This window comes from Prionailurus viverrinus, chromosome D3 (genome assembly GCF_022837055.1).
Source record: "Prionailurus viverrinus isolate Anna chromosome D3, UM_Priviv_1.0, whole genome shotgun sequence".
Taxonomy (NCBI): domain Eukaryota; kingdom Metazoa; phylum Chordata; class Mammalia; order Carnivora; family Felidae; genus Prionailurus; species Prionailurus viverrinus.
Window position 1 is genome coordinate 38,985,804 of NC_062572.1, and position 16,578 is coordinate 39,002,381.

The window sequence follows — 16,578 nt, forward strand, 5'->3', positions numbered from 1 at the left end:
CTATCAAGCCCCTTTCAGCACCCAGACCAAAACACACCTAGGATCTAGCATCATTTATTCGATTTGTGTGTGTGTGTGTGTGTTTGCTTTAATTTTAATATTTAATTTTAATTTTTTTACCCCATTAGTTACCTTTCCCCCTTCAAAATGATGAATTAAGGAATTCACCCCAAAAGAAAGAGCAGGAAGAAACTACAGCCAGGGACTTAACCAACGCAGATACAAGCAAGATGTCTGAACCAGAATTTAGAATCACCATAATAAGAATACTAGCTGGAGGGGCGCCTGGGTGGCTCAGTTCATTGAGCATCTGACTTCAGCTTAGGTCATGATCTCGTGGTTTGTGAGTTCGAGCCTGCTTCAGGCTCTGTGCTGACAGCTCAGAGCCTGGAGCTTGCTTCAGATTCTGTGTCTCCCTCTCTCTGCCCTTCTCTTTCTCTCTCTCTTTCTCTTTCTCAAAAATAAACAAACATTTAAAAAATAATAATACTAAAGTTTAATGTTGATGAGGTGCCTGGGTGGCTCAGTTGGTTAAACCTCCTACTCTTGATTTCAAGTTTCTTATTGAATACCAAAAACACAAAATATACTTTTAAAAGGATGAAAAAAATAACTATTTTAAGATAAAAAATTTCCATGCATCGAAAAACACTATACACTGAAAGTGTAAGCTATAGATTAGCGTAAAACATGTGAAATGCACATAAATCACAAGGGATTTGTATCCAAAACATAAAGATCTTAAAGATAAGAAAAATGACAAAACAATTCAACAGAAAAATGATCAAAGTATGTGGATAGGCAAATGACAGAAAGAAACCAGAAAAATGTTCAACTTCACTTGTGATCAGGGAAATGCAAAATTCATAGATTGGTGAAACGATGGAACTATCTCTCACAGCAATTGGGTAATAAGAATTCAACAATGTCAGTTCTGAGTGTGTGTGATGTATATTCTTCACCTCTACATATATACATAGCATGTGTGTATGTGTGTATAAATACACACACATATATATATTAAATAATCAGAAAAAGAGGTACAAGAAAATGTTCACTGAGTTATGGTCTATAATCTTAAAAAATTATAAACTGACATCTTCAATCAGAAAAAGATAGTTTGGAATAATATATAACCACTAAAATAAATACACTAGATACACATATTTCAAAGTGTATGAAATGTAAACAGTATGTTTTAACATTAAAAAAAGCAAATTTGAAGTATATACACAGAAAATTCCACTTAAAGTTATGCAAAACACACTGTATATGTTTTATGTCTACATATGTATTTAGGAACAATATAAAAATGCACATGATTATAGTAAACATTACCTTTTGAGTAATAGTCAGTTCCGGCTGGAGGGGGATGTGTTCTGAGTTGAGGAGGGTTCACAGGGAACTTCAGCTACATTAGCTGTATGTTATTTCTTCCCCATGTGGCATTTTCAGGGTATATTTTATATTTTTTGTGTACATTTCTGCATGCTTGATAATATGATGCTTTTTAAAAAAAAATTTTTTTTTTACATTTATTTATTTTTTGAGACAGAGAGAGACGGAGCATGAACAGAGGAGGGGCAGAGAGAGAGGGAGACACAGCATCGGAAGCAGGCTCCAGGCTCTGAGCCATCAGCCCAGAGCCTGACGCGGGGCTCGAACTCACGGACTGCGAGATCGTGACCTGAGCTGAAGTCGGACGCTCAACCGACTGAGCCACCCAGGTGCCCCATGATGCTTTTTTTAAAGATAATATGATACTTCTTTTCCTGAAAAAGCTTTCTTTGTAAAATACAGAAATAATTGAGACAAATTTATAATGGCTACCATTCAAATTCCATTTGATGATTGGTTAAAGGAAATGAGCATTCAGTAATAGAGAACTACAAATAAATCATCACACTGATTAATCCATGTCTCTATTATTTGTTAATAAATTCTAGCAACATTAAGAACCCATTGTATAAATATTACCAAATAAGTAAAAGTTATAAAATGTAAAATTTTGGATCTGTTGGATCTGAAAATGACATTTTAAATGTTTCTGGTCACATTTTCAATTGCTTTAGTTTTTATTTTAAAAAAAAGCTATGAAACTATTGGATATGAGTTGGTGTCATAATCTTACTCTTTGGAACATTCTCCGGGGAAATAAACAGATTAAAAAACTATTTCATTAGAAATATTTATAGTATGCTATTTATGATTGCAAAAACAAAAACATAACAGGGAAAGCCCAAATGTCTAATAATAGGAGATGGCTAAGCAAAATAGGTCACATTACAACAGAAGATCACTGCAGAACTATAAAAATTTCAACTATATGGCTCATGGTGATGCATGAAAATATGAAATAAAATTAATTTTGTAAAGCAGAGTTACAAACATGTCAACTGTGAAAACCCTGCTGACACATGGAAATATAAATTAAAATTAATTTGAAAGAGCAGAACACATTATTTCCTGATTTCATGATTTCCACTAGGAAGAAAAAAACAACAGTATTCGGCAAAGAGAATTTGGAGAGGATTAAATACATTAAATTGGGTTTATTGGGTTATAATTCCTTCCTTTAAAGTTGCCTGGTTGATGTGTATTCATTAATGAAATAAGACCACAGGGACTTTGTCATAGCGTAATGATTTTATTTGTGCCATGTGGTGTGATTAGAAAGTACGCACCTTTTCTAGAGGATATCGTTCATCCTCTAGGCAGGGGACCACATGATGTACTGGGGAAGAACATTTTTCCCTAGTAGATATGCCCAGTCTCAACCAAGTTAAAATTTTACCATGGTAATAGTTGTTGGTTAGTTTCTTATTTTGTAAAGGATATAGCTGCTGCATAATAAGATGCTAAATCCATTCACATAATATTTACTAGAGTAGTTTATAACAATCATGTTACCATGAACTACAAACCTGTATTCATGTACAATTCTATACACCATTGTGTGCCATAGCTAAGGTTAATCTTCTATCTGGATCAAGATACGTAAGAGCCAAAGGAACAAGAAACCCACAAAAATTGTAGCTTAGCCCTTCTGCAAAAAATCTTTTATTAGAAATGAATGCATGAATGAAATTATTGAGGGGGTAAAAATAGAAAAACTATGGCGAGTGATAATATTAGAAAAATAAAATTAACTCTCTGGGATAGATAGGCTATTCTGGAATATTTTTTTTCTAGAGAAACAAAATTTTAATATAAGAATAATATTTTAAGTCATCAGCTCAAAAATTTTATTCTACTACTTCCCGCCAAAGGTAGAGAAAAGACTGATGTTCTAGAAAGATGCCCGTGGGTTTGTGTACTTTCAGCACATGGTCGCCTACTCCTGAGGAGGAAACAAACTCCTGTTTGTGAAGCAGGGCTCAAGCATACACCCTGAGTGGGAGGATTTGAGCGAGAGCATTAAAGTCATCAAAGGCGGGAGAAGAGCTGATATTTGCTTTGCTCATAGATTGTTTTTTGCATTTAAACTTGTATGTATGTGTGTATGTATGTATGTATTTTTAAGCTTTTTAAATTTATTATTTTTTAAATGTTTATTTATTTTGAAAGAGAGAGCATGAGCCGGGGAGAGGCAGAGTAGAGGCAGGGGAGAGAATCCCAAGTAGGGTCCATGATGTTAGTGTGGAGCCCCATGTGGGGTTCAATCTCATGAACCTCGAGATCATGACCTGAACCAAAACCAAGAGTCAGACACTGAACCAACTGAGCCACCCTGATACCCCCTTATCTTTAAACTCTTTTTTTAAATTGAAGTCTGATTCACACACACATTTAAACTTTTTTTTTTTAATTTCAGAAAGAAAATGAAATCATTAAATCTTTTCCCGAGTAAAGGATGTTTAAATCTATTATTATAAAACAGTTTGTACATAGTTTAATAAATTGTTTTCCAAGCATTAGGCTTACAGTTGGTGAAAAAATAATATATGGTATTAACTTTTGCTTCATAATATATTTATCTTTTCTGAAAAATAAATCCAACTAAATGTTTTACTATCTAGTATCAGGTTATTTAAGATAGGATGTTCTCAAGGTCATATTGTCAGAAATCAGTGAAACCTAAGTAACAACATTGTAGAAAAAAACAGAAAACCATAGAAATACTAATTATTTTTCCATTTATAAAATAAGACAATTGATGCTAATAACTCAATGTGGTGAGAGATGATATGAAGACTAAGTGAAATACTTAGAAATAAAACATTAAAGGGGCATTGGCAATGTGACAAAGGCCAATATTGTACAACTGAATCTGCATAATTAGCTACTTCGAATTTTCCCTCAGAGCTTCAAATGGACCAGAATGATGATGAAGAAGCAGCAGTACCTCAATAAATGTTGACCAAAGCCTCTACAAAGATTATTGGACAAAAGTTTTGAAAATACTATTGGGATAGAGTATAAGTATAGTAAAACATAAGTACAGTGTCAGACCTTATCCACATGCTGAGTAAACTTCAATGCACACAATCCATGTGTGGCCCTCTGGCTTATCGATACTTGTATCCATGGAAAATTTAGTGTGATTCTAAGAATGTTAGTGATAAAGTAGGAGTCTTGCCTTTTGATTCATGTTTGCTGTTTGTTTATTGCGGTGGTGGTCTGTTTCCAGGTTTAAATCATAGCCTGTGGAAGAAAGATGAGAGCAAAAGAGAAGCCTGTGGATTGGAACTTAGAAACAGTGTGAGTATCCAGACTTACGTGTTGAGTTGGGACGCAAGGTAAGCTAATGTAAGATTAAAAAAGATAAATCAGAGTTTCCTTTTCTTTTTTCTTTTTTATTTTTTTGGAAGATGGAGGTTTATCGAGTTGCATATCTAAAGCTCTATTTAAGAGCATCTGGGTCACTCTATGTGTTGGTTAAGCATCCAACTCTTGAATTAGGCTCAGGTCATGATATCATGGTTCATGAGTTCAAGCCTCATGTCGGGCTCCACACTGACAGTGTGGAGACTGCTTGGGATTCTCTCTCTCTCTCTCTCTCTCTCTCTCTCTCTCAAAATAAATAAATAAACTTAAAAAAGACTTTAACCCCAAATAGTCTAGTTACTTGCATACATTTCACCATAACAATGATTAGTAAAGATAGGCAAAGAAAGAAAAATCTGAAGTATAATATTGAAAACACGTATGATATATTACATAGGTCTCTTAGGGTTAAATTGTACATGCAGCACCTCTTATAGCATCCTTGTCACCCTCTGATATCTACTGAGCAGCTGGTAACCATCTGTTCTGGCAATTGTTTGAATGTGCTTACCTTCAGAGCCACTCTCTTCGTGTAAATAAGCATGACATCTTGGAAATCTTTGACACAAAAACACTTAAAGTTCATCTAGGTCAAGTCTGTACTAATGAATGAATTTCCTCCACAGTGCACTTCTTTTTCTTTTTCTTCAAAAAAATTTTTTTAAATGTTTATTTGTTTTTGAGAAACAAAATTAATAAAAAAATGTTTATTTGTTTTTGAGAAAGAGACAGAGCATGAGTGGGATAGGGGCAGACAGAGAGGGAGACAGAATTCGAAGCAGGCTCCAGGCTCTGAGCTGTCAACGGACAGCCTAATGCAGGACTCTTACCCATGAACTGTGAGATCATGACCTGAGCTGAAGTTTGACGCTCAACTGACTGAGCCACCCAGGCACCCTTCTTTTTCTCTTTTGAGAGAGAGAGAGAGAGAGAGAGAGAGAGAGAGAGAGAATCTTAAGCAGCTCCACACTCAGCCAGCAGCCGGACATGGGGCTCAATCTCATGACCAACCGTGAGATCACTACCTAAGCCAAAATCAGGAGTTGGATGCTGAACCAACTGAGCCACCCAGGTGCCCCCACAGTGCATTTCTTCTGAGCATTCACTCAGCTTGTCCTGGAACAGGACATAGTGGTTTCAATTCCAGAAACTTTCTGAGCACATAACACATGTACAGAACTGTGCAAGGTCCTGAGAGAGAAATAAAGTCAAATTAGAAATGGAGACTTGGAGAAGTCACTGAGTTCCTCTTTGAAGTACCCATTCTGATCCAAACAAAGCCACTAAAACAACTTAAGATGACAAGGCAATCATTTCCATGGTCTAGAAACATACAAACACAGAAACACACAGTGGACTGCAGGGCTAAAACTAGGAGTTTCTGGGTCATAAACTATCAGAAATGAATGGCAGCTCCATTCCTATCAAAAAAGCATTTCATGCACGATGGAGGACTGGAGCCACACTCAATGTCTAAAACTGGGGTTGGGTGCTGTCTCCTGGCCCCAAAAGATCCAGAAAACAGCTTCACTGCAGTGCAGCTACACTAGGCATAGGCCAAATTTCTTGCTATCTTGGTGTCTGTGTCTCCCGGACCCTCAATATCACTGTAGAATGGAAGTCCAGCGTGGCTGTGACAAGGCCTGAATCTGGATAAGAAGGTGAGGAACAGGTTGAGGCAAAAGAAGGGAGGGCAGCGGAGAGAGGGAGAGGAGAAAACAGATCTCTACTCAAAGACTGTGGGAATGAGGTGCCTGAGTGAATCAGTTGGTTAAGTGTCTGACTCTGGATTTTGGCTCAGGTAATGTTCTCGTGGTTCCATGGGTGCAAGCCCCTCGCTGAGCTGTGTGCTGGCAGTGTGGAGCCTGCTTGAGATTCTCTCTCTTCCTCTCTCTCTCTCCCTCCCCAGCTCTCTCTCTCTCTCTCTCTCAAAGTAAACAGACTTAAAAAACAACAACAAAAACCCCCCCAAAGACTCTGAAGATAATTGACACTGAGAAAACAGTCAACAAAACAAAATTGGAAGACGAACTTATCAGGAATAAAGTTCAAATAGGAAAACAACATCAAAATAACTTTAAGTATGGTTACAATACCCCTGAGAAATAAAGGAGTAAAATGTCTGAAAGAGGTCATTATGAAAGGGAAAAACTGACCATCTCAATAAATATTGAATGGGCCTCTGATAATATCCAAACTTGTCACGTAAACAAGAACAAACAAACAAAAACCACTTCGTAACAAGAGATAATGGAACTTCTTTAACCTGAAAAAGGATCTCTACAAGAGCCTACAGTAAACACAGTAACTTTAGAAGCATCCCCATTAGAGTCAGAAGCAAAATAAGGCTGCCTTGTATCCCCTACAAGTTCAGTAAGTGCTTGAGGCCCTAACTAATACACTATCATTAAAAGATATTTAAGAAAAAACATCACCTTTTATAACTCAGAGTAAAGGAAGGATTTCTTTAAAGGACACAAACCTGAAAAAATCATAAGGATTATAGCTTATAGTAAAGGGATATGTACCAAATTCCTAATAGTTGCACAACAGGCAGCGGGAGACAAAGGAAGGGATGATAAAGGAATTCAACTTTATTTTATTTTTTTTTTCAACGTTTATTTATTTTTGGGACTGAGAAAGACAGAGCATGAACGGGGGAGGGGCAGAGAGAGAGGGAGACACAGAATCGGAAACAGGCTCCAGGCTCTGAGCCATCAGCCCAGAGCCCGACGCGGGGCTCGAACTCACGGACCGCGAGATCGTGACCTGGCTGAAGTCGGACGCTTAACCGACTGCGCCACCCAGGCGCCCCAAGGAATTCAACTTTATACCTAATGTTTTACTTCTTTAAAAACATCGAGAATGAAGTGTTAAATAATATACTAGTCCGTCTGATGGGTGGATGCATGGGTGTTCATTGCATGACCGCCTGCATGTTCTGAAAAAAAAATTGCATTAAAAAGGACAAAAATTAAAAGCAAAACCCCACAGACAATTAAAAATGTAAAACCAACTTAAAAGAGATGGTTCTTCCTCTTCAGAAAACCGTAGTTGTCAGTTATACGTAAACTAAGAAGTGATTATAGTTAAAACCAAAGTATTACAAATGCAATACAGATGTATAAACAAGATGTTATGGGTACCTAGTAGAAGGAAAAAAATAAAGCAATTCAATTGATAAATGCTTCATGGGAGAGATTTCATTAAGTGTTGAATCCTCAAAGGTACATCATATTTTAATATTCAGAAAAAGCCTTGATAGAGGAGTGTTCCCGGATAAGGCTTTGTGGGCAAATCGGCAAAATTCTGAGAACAGGGAGTATCTTGTCCTCGGTGACGGAGCTGGAGATGGAGCTGGTTGTGCTGTGTGGGGTAAAGCATGGTGGCCTTTAGTTTAGGTAACATCTGGACTTGGAGCTGTAGGTCAAGGATAGTCATGAAGGGTTTTTGAAGTTTTTGAGGGGACAACATTTGGGGTTATCTGTTCACCTGTACAATACTTATGTCAGTTGTGGGCATCTGTAACATTTTGAATAGGTGTCCTTGACCAAGTATAGGTTAAGAGTGAACACATGAATCAAGCTGGGCCAATTTATCTTTCTCTTCCAGGAATGAGGAACTAGAATCCAGCAAAGTGGATCAGTCTGTGAGGTGCTTGAACTGGAAATGATATGAAGTTGGGCCTGGGGTGGCTGCATGTATCTGCTGAGACAGAGAAAGACGCTGCATATCCAGAGAGCAGAAATGGCTTGAGAGGCCATAGTGCCTGGATTGGCAGGTCCCAATGCCTAGAGAGGTCGTCAGGCTGTGCTTCCAAACTTTGATTCTGGAAATACCTCTGCTTCTGCCTGGTAAATCTGCCTTTTTTCTAAGTGACCTCAAAGGGATTTTATCCCTGACCATGGCTAAAGGATGGGACTTGAAGGTGAGCAGGCTCATTGTCCTCCAAGGAACAGAGGAGTCCAGCAGGTAAATGACCAGATGGTAAAATGAATTTGGACGATTCTAGGGCCATTTATGACCTTTGAGATAACTGTTTCAGTAGAGCACTGGAGCAAACATCAGACCTGAAGCAGTTAAAGTATAAATCATAGATAGATTTTTCAAGGACTTTGGTAACTAAGAGGAGAGGGAGGTAGGGCTGCCTGTGAGGGAAACAAAGTCAAATGAAGTCTTCTGTTGCTGTCCCTCAGGATGAAACACTTGAGCCTTTGTGTAAACTGGGGCGGGGGGTGGGGGAATTAATAAGGAGGACAGAATGGCTGCACTAGGAAGAACTTTAATGGGGAGTAAGAATTCTATACACTGACCCACATTCATGCAAACCATAAACAGCTGCATTTGCACCCTCTGACTTTGTCCCTGTAATCAGCAAGTCTGACTTATACAACTTCCAAGTTTTAGGGGAACAGAACACTTAGGTATTGAATTTACTCCACGAGAAAAAAATTGCATTAATGCTGTAATAAATAAACCTTTTGTATCACATGGCTATTGTTGCATAAAGGAACAGTCCAACACTTGGAGACTCATTTCTCATTTCTCATGAGTGTATAGGTTCGATGCACGGTTCTGCTGATCCTGGCTCAGCTGGCCTTGCTGGAATCACTTCTTCAGGCTTCTATGGTCAGGTGATGGGTTGGCTGGGCATTACATGCTCTTCCACGGATCTAGGGCTTTGAATGCAACATTTGGGCTCTGTCCCGTTCTCCAGCAGGAGCGCTTAATTCTCAGGGTGATCACATAGAAGCAAGACGGAAACAAGAGCACACAAAGCCTTTGAGGTCTAAGCTTGGAACTGGCATATTGTCACTTCATCATATTCTACTGAGCAAAGTGAGCCACAGGGCATCCCTGGTTCCAGCAGTGGGAAATTGTCCCCACCTTATGATGGAACCAAATACAAAGTTACATTGTAAGGGGGTATCGGTAAAGGGGTTTATCAAGCCCCATCCTAAGTTGAAAATATTGTAAGTTAAAAATGAATTTAATACACCTCACCTACCACACATCACAGCTCAGCCTAGCCTACCTTACATGTGCTCAGAACACTTACATTGGTCTACCATTGAGCAGAATCATCTAACACAAAGCCTCCTTTATAATCAAGTATCGAATATCTCATGTAATTTATTGAATACTGTACTAAGAACAAAAACAATGGCTGTATGGGGACAGAATGGTTGTCAGTGCGTGAGTTGTTTACTCTTGTGATGGCACAGCTGTCTGGGAGCTGTAGCTGCTGTCCAGCATATCACTAGAGAGGATCTTCCAGTAAATCACCAGCCTGGGGAAAGATCAAAATTCCAAATTTGAAGTACAGTTTATAATGGATGAGTATCACTTTTGCACCATTGTAGAGGCAAAAAAATCCTAAATCAAACCAAAGTCATGGGTCATCTGTAATTCAGAGCATCAATTTAATCTACCATACTTACACAGACATGGTTTTAGATGGAGTAGAGAAGTATTTGAAGGTCAGTGAGGGGTTTTTCAAGGAGGTCATGAATAGGTGAGGAGTTTAGTACTAAAATAGAAGGCTTAAAATTACTTAGGAACAACTTTCTTACTCTTATATTTTATGTTGTTGGCTCAACTAGACTAAGTTGGTGAGCTTTGTTCCATTCAGGGCTTTATATAAACAGATAATCTTATTTTCAGGGTACTATTAATAGCTCAGTAATATAGAGTAATCAACTGTCTTCAATCCAGAAACAAATTCACAATATTTAAGTTCAAAGTATTCATTGTACACTTGGTAACTAAAAGTCTAAAGAAACATGCAACTTCTTTTCCTGTGAGAATGGACAAAGCCTTTTTACTTTTTCAAGCAAATGTCACGTTAGTAGTTTTAGGTCAATTCACATTTGTAAAACTGGAAATGAATTCTGTAAGAATTTGTGTTGGAACTATTATAATGTAAGAGAACACGTGCGTATTGAGTCCAGAAAAAGTGGACTCTATACTTTTTAATGGAATATGAATCGTTAAGATAACGCCTTAAACAAAAAAAAAATCTGACCTTTTAATTTTGGCTATAGGTTTAACAAAATACAGAAATTAAATATAAAATGGAAATAACTCAAACACATTTTCATTTAGGCAGATAGTATGGAAGGGATTGTAGGTACTTTTGGGTTAAGAAAAATCCATCCTTTGAAAGGGCTTCAAGAAAAAAATAAATGAGCATATTATTCTGCAGAAGCAGCCCCCACAGAAGATGATTTGTAAATATATTGCTGATGGAGTTTTTTTAAAGCACTCAAATCCAGTTAAGGTGACCAGGGAACATCCCAAGGATTAGAAACTGGACCTCAATGAAAAACATCATAACCAGATGACATAGCCTTTGAACATCTTGGCTGAAGACCTTCCTTTATGAGAATGGCTGTATTATACCCTTATCATTTGCTGACATTACCCATTAAGAAGCACCAGCTCTCCTTGTTCTGATTTCGTGGCCACTGGGCAATATTTTAACATAGCTTGCCTTCCTTTGTAGACTACAGTGGTGGGAATGTGCTGATCTCCAAATATCCATCTTATTGGCATTTATATCCATCAGCATAATTGATATTCTTGTTTTTAGCTGGTTCCCTTAGCCTGATCACTTGTGGGAGCATTAACAGACTCAGGTTTCTGGGCCTTAAATACTAAGAACTAGACATAGACCCTGAACTTGGTGGTTTCGAAAGTAAGTCCTATGCCACGAGACACATCCTGTATAGCCAGCTGGCTTCTTCCATGATGAATCAATGGCAGAGGTAGGAATAACAACCATCTTTCCTGACACCTAGCATGTGTTCTACGTCTTATAACACCTGTTATTTCTTAGAGAATGTATATCTAGCTACAGTTTTGGGGGCATATATCTATTCAAGAAAGTATGAATTGCCTACTCTGAATTTTCCATTTTTCTTTTTCCAGATTTCTCACCTTGGAGAAGGTATGTTGCGTCATCAATATCTTTGAAAATGAGATTAAAGGCATTGCTGGCTTTCCTTCTGCAGTTTTCATGCCTTTCTCCAAATCCTATTAGTTCATTCAGTATGGTTGTAGTGGGAATTAAAGTTTATCTATTGATATAAGGATCCTTATCTCATTCAGTCAGTTTATACAGACTTTAAACATCATCAGAAATATTTTGTATAAGTTGGATTTTTAAAAATTCCAGGTATAAGTTGGAATATACCTGGAAACAGTGTTTTTATGCTATTTTATGATAGCTTTGTTCCATCAAAAAAAGTACAAGTATAAAAATAAATAGTACACATATAAAAATAAATCTATTTTTGATGAAGTCATCAATTAAAAATAGTATAATGTGCATATTATCTTATTTATGAAGCTTTTTGGCATCATTTAAAGTTAGTTTTGGGGCACTTGGGTGGCTCAGTTGGTTAAGCAGCTGACTTCGGCTCAGGTCATGATCTCACGTCTCGTGTGTTTGAGCCCTGCATCCGGCTCTGTGTTGACAGCTCAGAGCCTGGAGCCTGCTTCAGATTTTGTGTCTCCCTCTCTCTGTCCCTTCCCCACTTGCACTATCTCTCTCTCTCTCTCTCTCAAAAATAAATAAACATTAAAAAATTTTTGAGTTAGTTTTAATTCTTCAATGTTATTTACACTTCTCTCTGAACCAGTATTTACACTTAAATATAACTCTATGTAATTATTTATATCTGAACTCATTAATAAAGTTTAATATTGGGCAGTCTACTTAAGAAAATATCACAGTAACAGAGAAAATACAGTGTGGTATAAATAAAATTATTAACAGTGGCATTGACATGAAAATAAACATGAGGGTAATAATTATTGATGATAAATGGTGACCAGTGAAATTATTATAGCTGCAATGGACAATTTACTTGTGGGATAAGCATAGAATGCTGTTAAGATAACCTCTCTTCAATTACACTGAAGTGTATAAAGGAATTTACTCTGTGTTTAACTCACAAACAGTCCTAAGTATATGCTAGGAAACAATCATGAATTCTAAGAACATGTCTGTATCAGTGGGCAATCCTGCTACTGATCAAATAATAAAGCAATGTAATCTAATTCTACTTAACAATAACATTTATACATATAAAAACAACAATATACAACATAGAAAAATAAAATAAAACCACCCAATTAGAAAAAAGTAAATAATTTTAGCAAATTTAAAAATGGAGTATTCCTTGAATAAAGCCGATCACTATCTCAGCAAATGAGAGGGTTTCATTTCCACCCGCAAGAGACAGACAGACATTATAGAACTTCCATGACTCTGTCATGCTTTGAAGATGTGCCGAAAGGGGTTCTTCTGTGTTTACCATTCTACCAGCGATGCCTATCTAATAATAAGCCATCCTTACCTGTCTGGCCAACATTAACTTTGCCACTTAGAGTTTGTTAGATTCAACTGAATTATAAATACAAAATGCTGTAACCATCAGATTTCTAAACCCCATTGTTCACAACGACCATTGGTAACACTGCAATACCCAACAATGTGGCTATTTCATTTTAATCTGCAGCTGTTCAAATAAAAGGGATTTACTACAACAGCTTTTCAAAAATTCTGTAATAAGTGTACCAGTGCATACACTGCTTATATTTCCATATAATTTGAATAACAGTATCATTTAAAACAGATGTCAGCTTCTTTGAATATAATCATATGTTGTTGTCAGCACTAGGCACCCACAGATTTACATTTAAGTAACCCAGGATGAGGTTCTCTGCCTGTGTCACCTGTTTTATTGGTGCATTCTTTTCCTTATTTAAACCTTGCCCATGAAAACAGTGTTTTGGTTTTCATCAATGCAAGCCATGTATATTCAATAAGCATGTTACAATAATCGTTTTCCCCAAAAAGCGAAGACAAGGTGATGTAAAATCATTCTTTTGGATTTCAATCCAGCTTTCTTTTATTTTGTATAGTATTTAATATTGATTTTTCTAAGGGGAAGGTGGAACCAGACTGCTGTTAACTCTTCTTTGTGCTGGGAACATTTTGATGTTTCCGTCATTAAGACTTAGAGTCTTTAATGATAAACACCACTGGGAAAGACTAGGGTTACATTGCAGTAATCGAGACACTTGTCCTTTGCTAAAAGGACACATAAAGCACATCTATGCTCACCTAAGTAGCAGGGAGGGGAACTTCTCATCCAACCACTGGGTCCTACTCTAATTTCATGCAGTCAGGTGAGCAAGTGTGGCAAGACAGCATCCCGAGGTGTGCCTGTTGTCACAGAAATACACAACTCTATAAAGTCTTTAGCATAAACATGTTAAATGGATGAAAAAAGTATACCACTTCATTAGATCTGTTTTAAATGTTCTCTTCTATACTGATACCTTCTGCTTCCTTTTCTTTTTCTTTGCCAGAAATGTTTTTCTTAATTGATTAGAGCATAGAACACAGCCGTGTGTGTATGTGTACTTATAAATTTCTGTGATCATGGTTCCTAATTGAAAAACTGCATTAGCAAAGGGTTTTCTATTTCTCTCTTCAGTAAAAACGCTAAATGGTGTTTGTACCAACGGACCAGTCTCACCTGAAAAATGAAAGTTTTAGTTGTTGGTTTATGGTAGTCAACAACAAACCAAAAAGATCATTTAGAAGTTATTATTCTTAATCATGTTAAATCACTGAATTTCTTGCTGGAAGCAAGCTAATATTTGTTTTGTACTTGACAGCTATTATTTGCATACTAGAATTTTTACACAAGACACCTCCATGAAAGAAAATTACATCTAAAAGTCACAAAATACAGTCTTCGATTACCAGCTACTTTTAAACATAAACCAACATAAAAGATTTAATAAGTTTCTCTCCAAACCTGCAACGATGCTTTGTGAAAGCCTAACACTAACCTGTAAGACTGTAAGTTTCCTGAGGGCAGGAACTCCTTTGCTCCTGTTTCCTACTCAATCTCAAGCAGCTAGAACAGGGTCAGTAATCATTTGTTCTAGCCGCTCAAAAAGAGTATTCTTTTATTTTGAAATGGTATCCGCAGACGGGTGTGTAGAGAAGTCAAGAGCGGGAAAGGGGCATCTGAGAGGAGGTTGCAAAATCCGAAGGAGCAGCAGAACAGAGAGGAATCCAGAGGCCTGAGAACATTTGGAAGGTGAATCCGAAGAGCTGGGATGAAGCAGGGATGAGCGCCCCGGGACAACACTGCACGAGTGGGTAGGGGTCAGGAAGGAAGTAGCCAAGATTTGGGGGACTCCTTGCCGGGGAGCATATAAGGGGAAAGACGCACTCGAAGATACAGCCGCAGCCGCCTCCCTCCCACGTGAAAGCCCGAGCGGCCGCCCCGCGTCCACTCCGCTCCCCGGGGAGCGGAACCCGGAGCGAGGCAGGTGCGGCGGGAGCATGCGCGCGGGGCCGGCAGGGGAGGCTCCCGCGCCCCCACCCCGCGCGTGCACCCTCGCGCCCCTCCCGCCGGGCACCGCGGGGCCAGCGGCGCCGCAGCCTGGGCCGGCCGAGCTTCGCCGCTCCGGCTCGCGCCCCGCCGGCCTGTCGCCGAGTCGGCGTTGCGGGCGGCCCGGCTCTGCTCGGGGTAAGGACGACGCGGCAGCCCGAGCCGTGTGGTCGGGGGACCGCGTGAGCGCCCACGGCCGCCGCCGCCGCCGGGGTTGGCCCCGGGCCCCGCGCCCGACTGAGGGGCGTGCGCGTCGCCCGCGGCGAGGCCGGGCCGGGCCAGGGGGCGGTGGCGGTTAGGAGTCGCCTCCTCCCGGCGCCGGCTCTTTCTCTTTCTCTTTCGCCGCCGGGCGCGCGCCGGGCTCCCCGCGCGAGGCTCTGCCCCACTTGTCACCCACTTCGGACGGGCGTGGCGTGGCCCCGTACCGTCCCGCTCCCGGCCGCCGCGGCCACCTGGGCCGGGGGTGTCGGCGCGGCCACCTGGGCAGGGAGGCGCCGGTTCAGCCTCGGCCCGCGGGACGAGGGCCGGGGCGGGATTCCAGGCGGTCCCAAGCCGGCCTCAGGCCACCGGGCGCCCGGCGGTGGGCGTTTGGCTTTTGTTTTCTCGGGGCGGGCGTCCCCGGTCTCCCCCCCTTCTCCGCCGACAGCTGTCGTGTGTGGCGGTACAAGGCTGCGGCCGAGACACCCTCGGGCGCTTCCTCACTCCAGCCCCTTTTCCTCCCTGGTCGTGCTCTCCCAAGTTCTGCCCAGCCCCGGGGCCGGAGCGGAGGAAGTGCGCGCTGGGGGACGCCTCGCCAATCTGTGGCGGTTTAACTAGCTCCAGCCACAGCCCAGAACTGCGCCCCGGGGAGCGCTGCCCAAGCCTCCCGGGCTTTCTTTGCGGAGATGGGCCGAGGGCGAGGCGAGCGGACCTGGGGACACTTGGGCCAGCGCCGCAGTTACCTGCGGGATTGGTGGAAGCCTTTCCCCAAGGTGGGAGAATTCTGGTGGCTTTTGTCGCCAGCCTTTTAAATCCTGCAGTCTTTGATTAAAGTCCATATGATGTACTTTATTTTGTATATGCCTTTATCCACTTAGAGGGTCATTCTTAATCTGTCCCTGCCTGGAGGTGAAAACTAAATAAAAGGAAGGTCTGGTCATTGTCATTGTTAAGACTCCCGCATGTGAAAGCCCCATGGAGTTCAGTCTGGTCACTGTGACCTGCCCTGCTGGGGCCGTTCCATGCCCAGGAGACTCACACTAAGGGTTATTTGGTCTCCACGCCCAAAGTGGCACCGTCTCTTGGATCCCTGTTGGAGGGATCCCTGTTGAACTGTTGGAGCTGTTCTAGAAGGCGTGGGGGCAGCCTCCAGTTTCACTCCTTTCCTGAAATAAGGGTAGTGAGGTCTCCT

General features: G+C 40.3%; 1 protein-coding gene across 2 annotated transcripts in view; it reads left to right on the forward strand.

Annotated features, from left to right (window-relative positions):
• Window positions 1–15,253: 15,253 nt before the first annotated feature.
• L3MBTL4 (L3MBTL histone methyl-lysine binding protein 4) overlaps window positions 15,254–16,578 on the forward strand; it is a 447,392-nt gene continuing 446,067 nt past the window's right edge. For both annotated transcript variants that reach the window (XM_047828725.1, XM_047828726.1), the window contains exon 1: window positions 15,254–15,326. The gene's annotated coding sequence lies outside the window, so the exon portion shown is untranslated. The remainder of the gene's footprint in view (window positions 15,327–16,578) is intronic.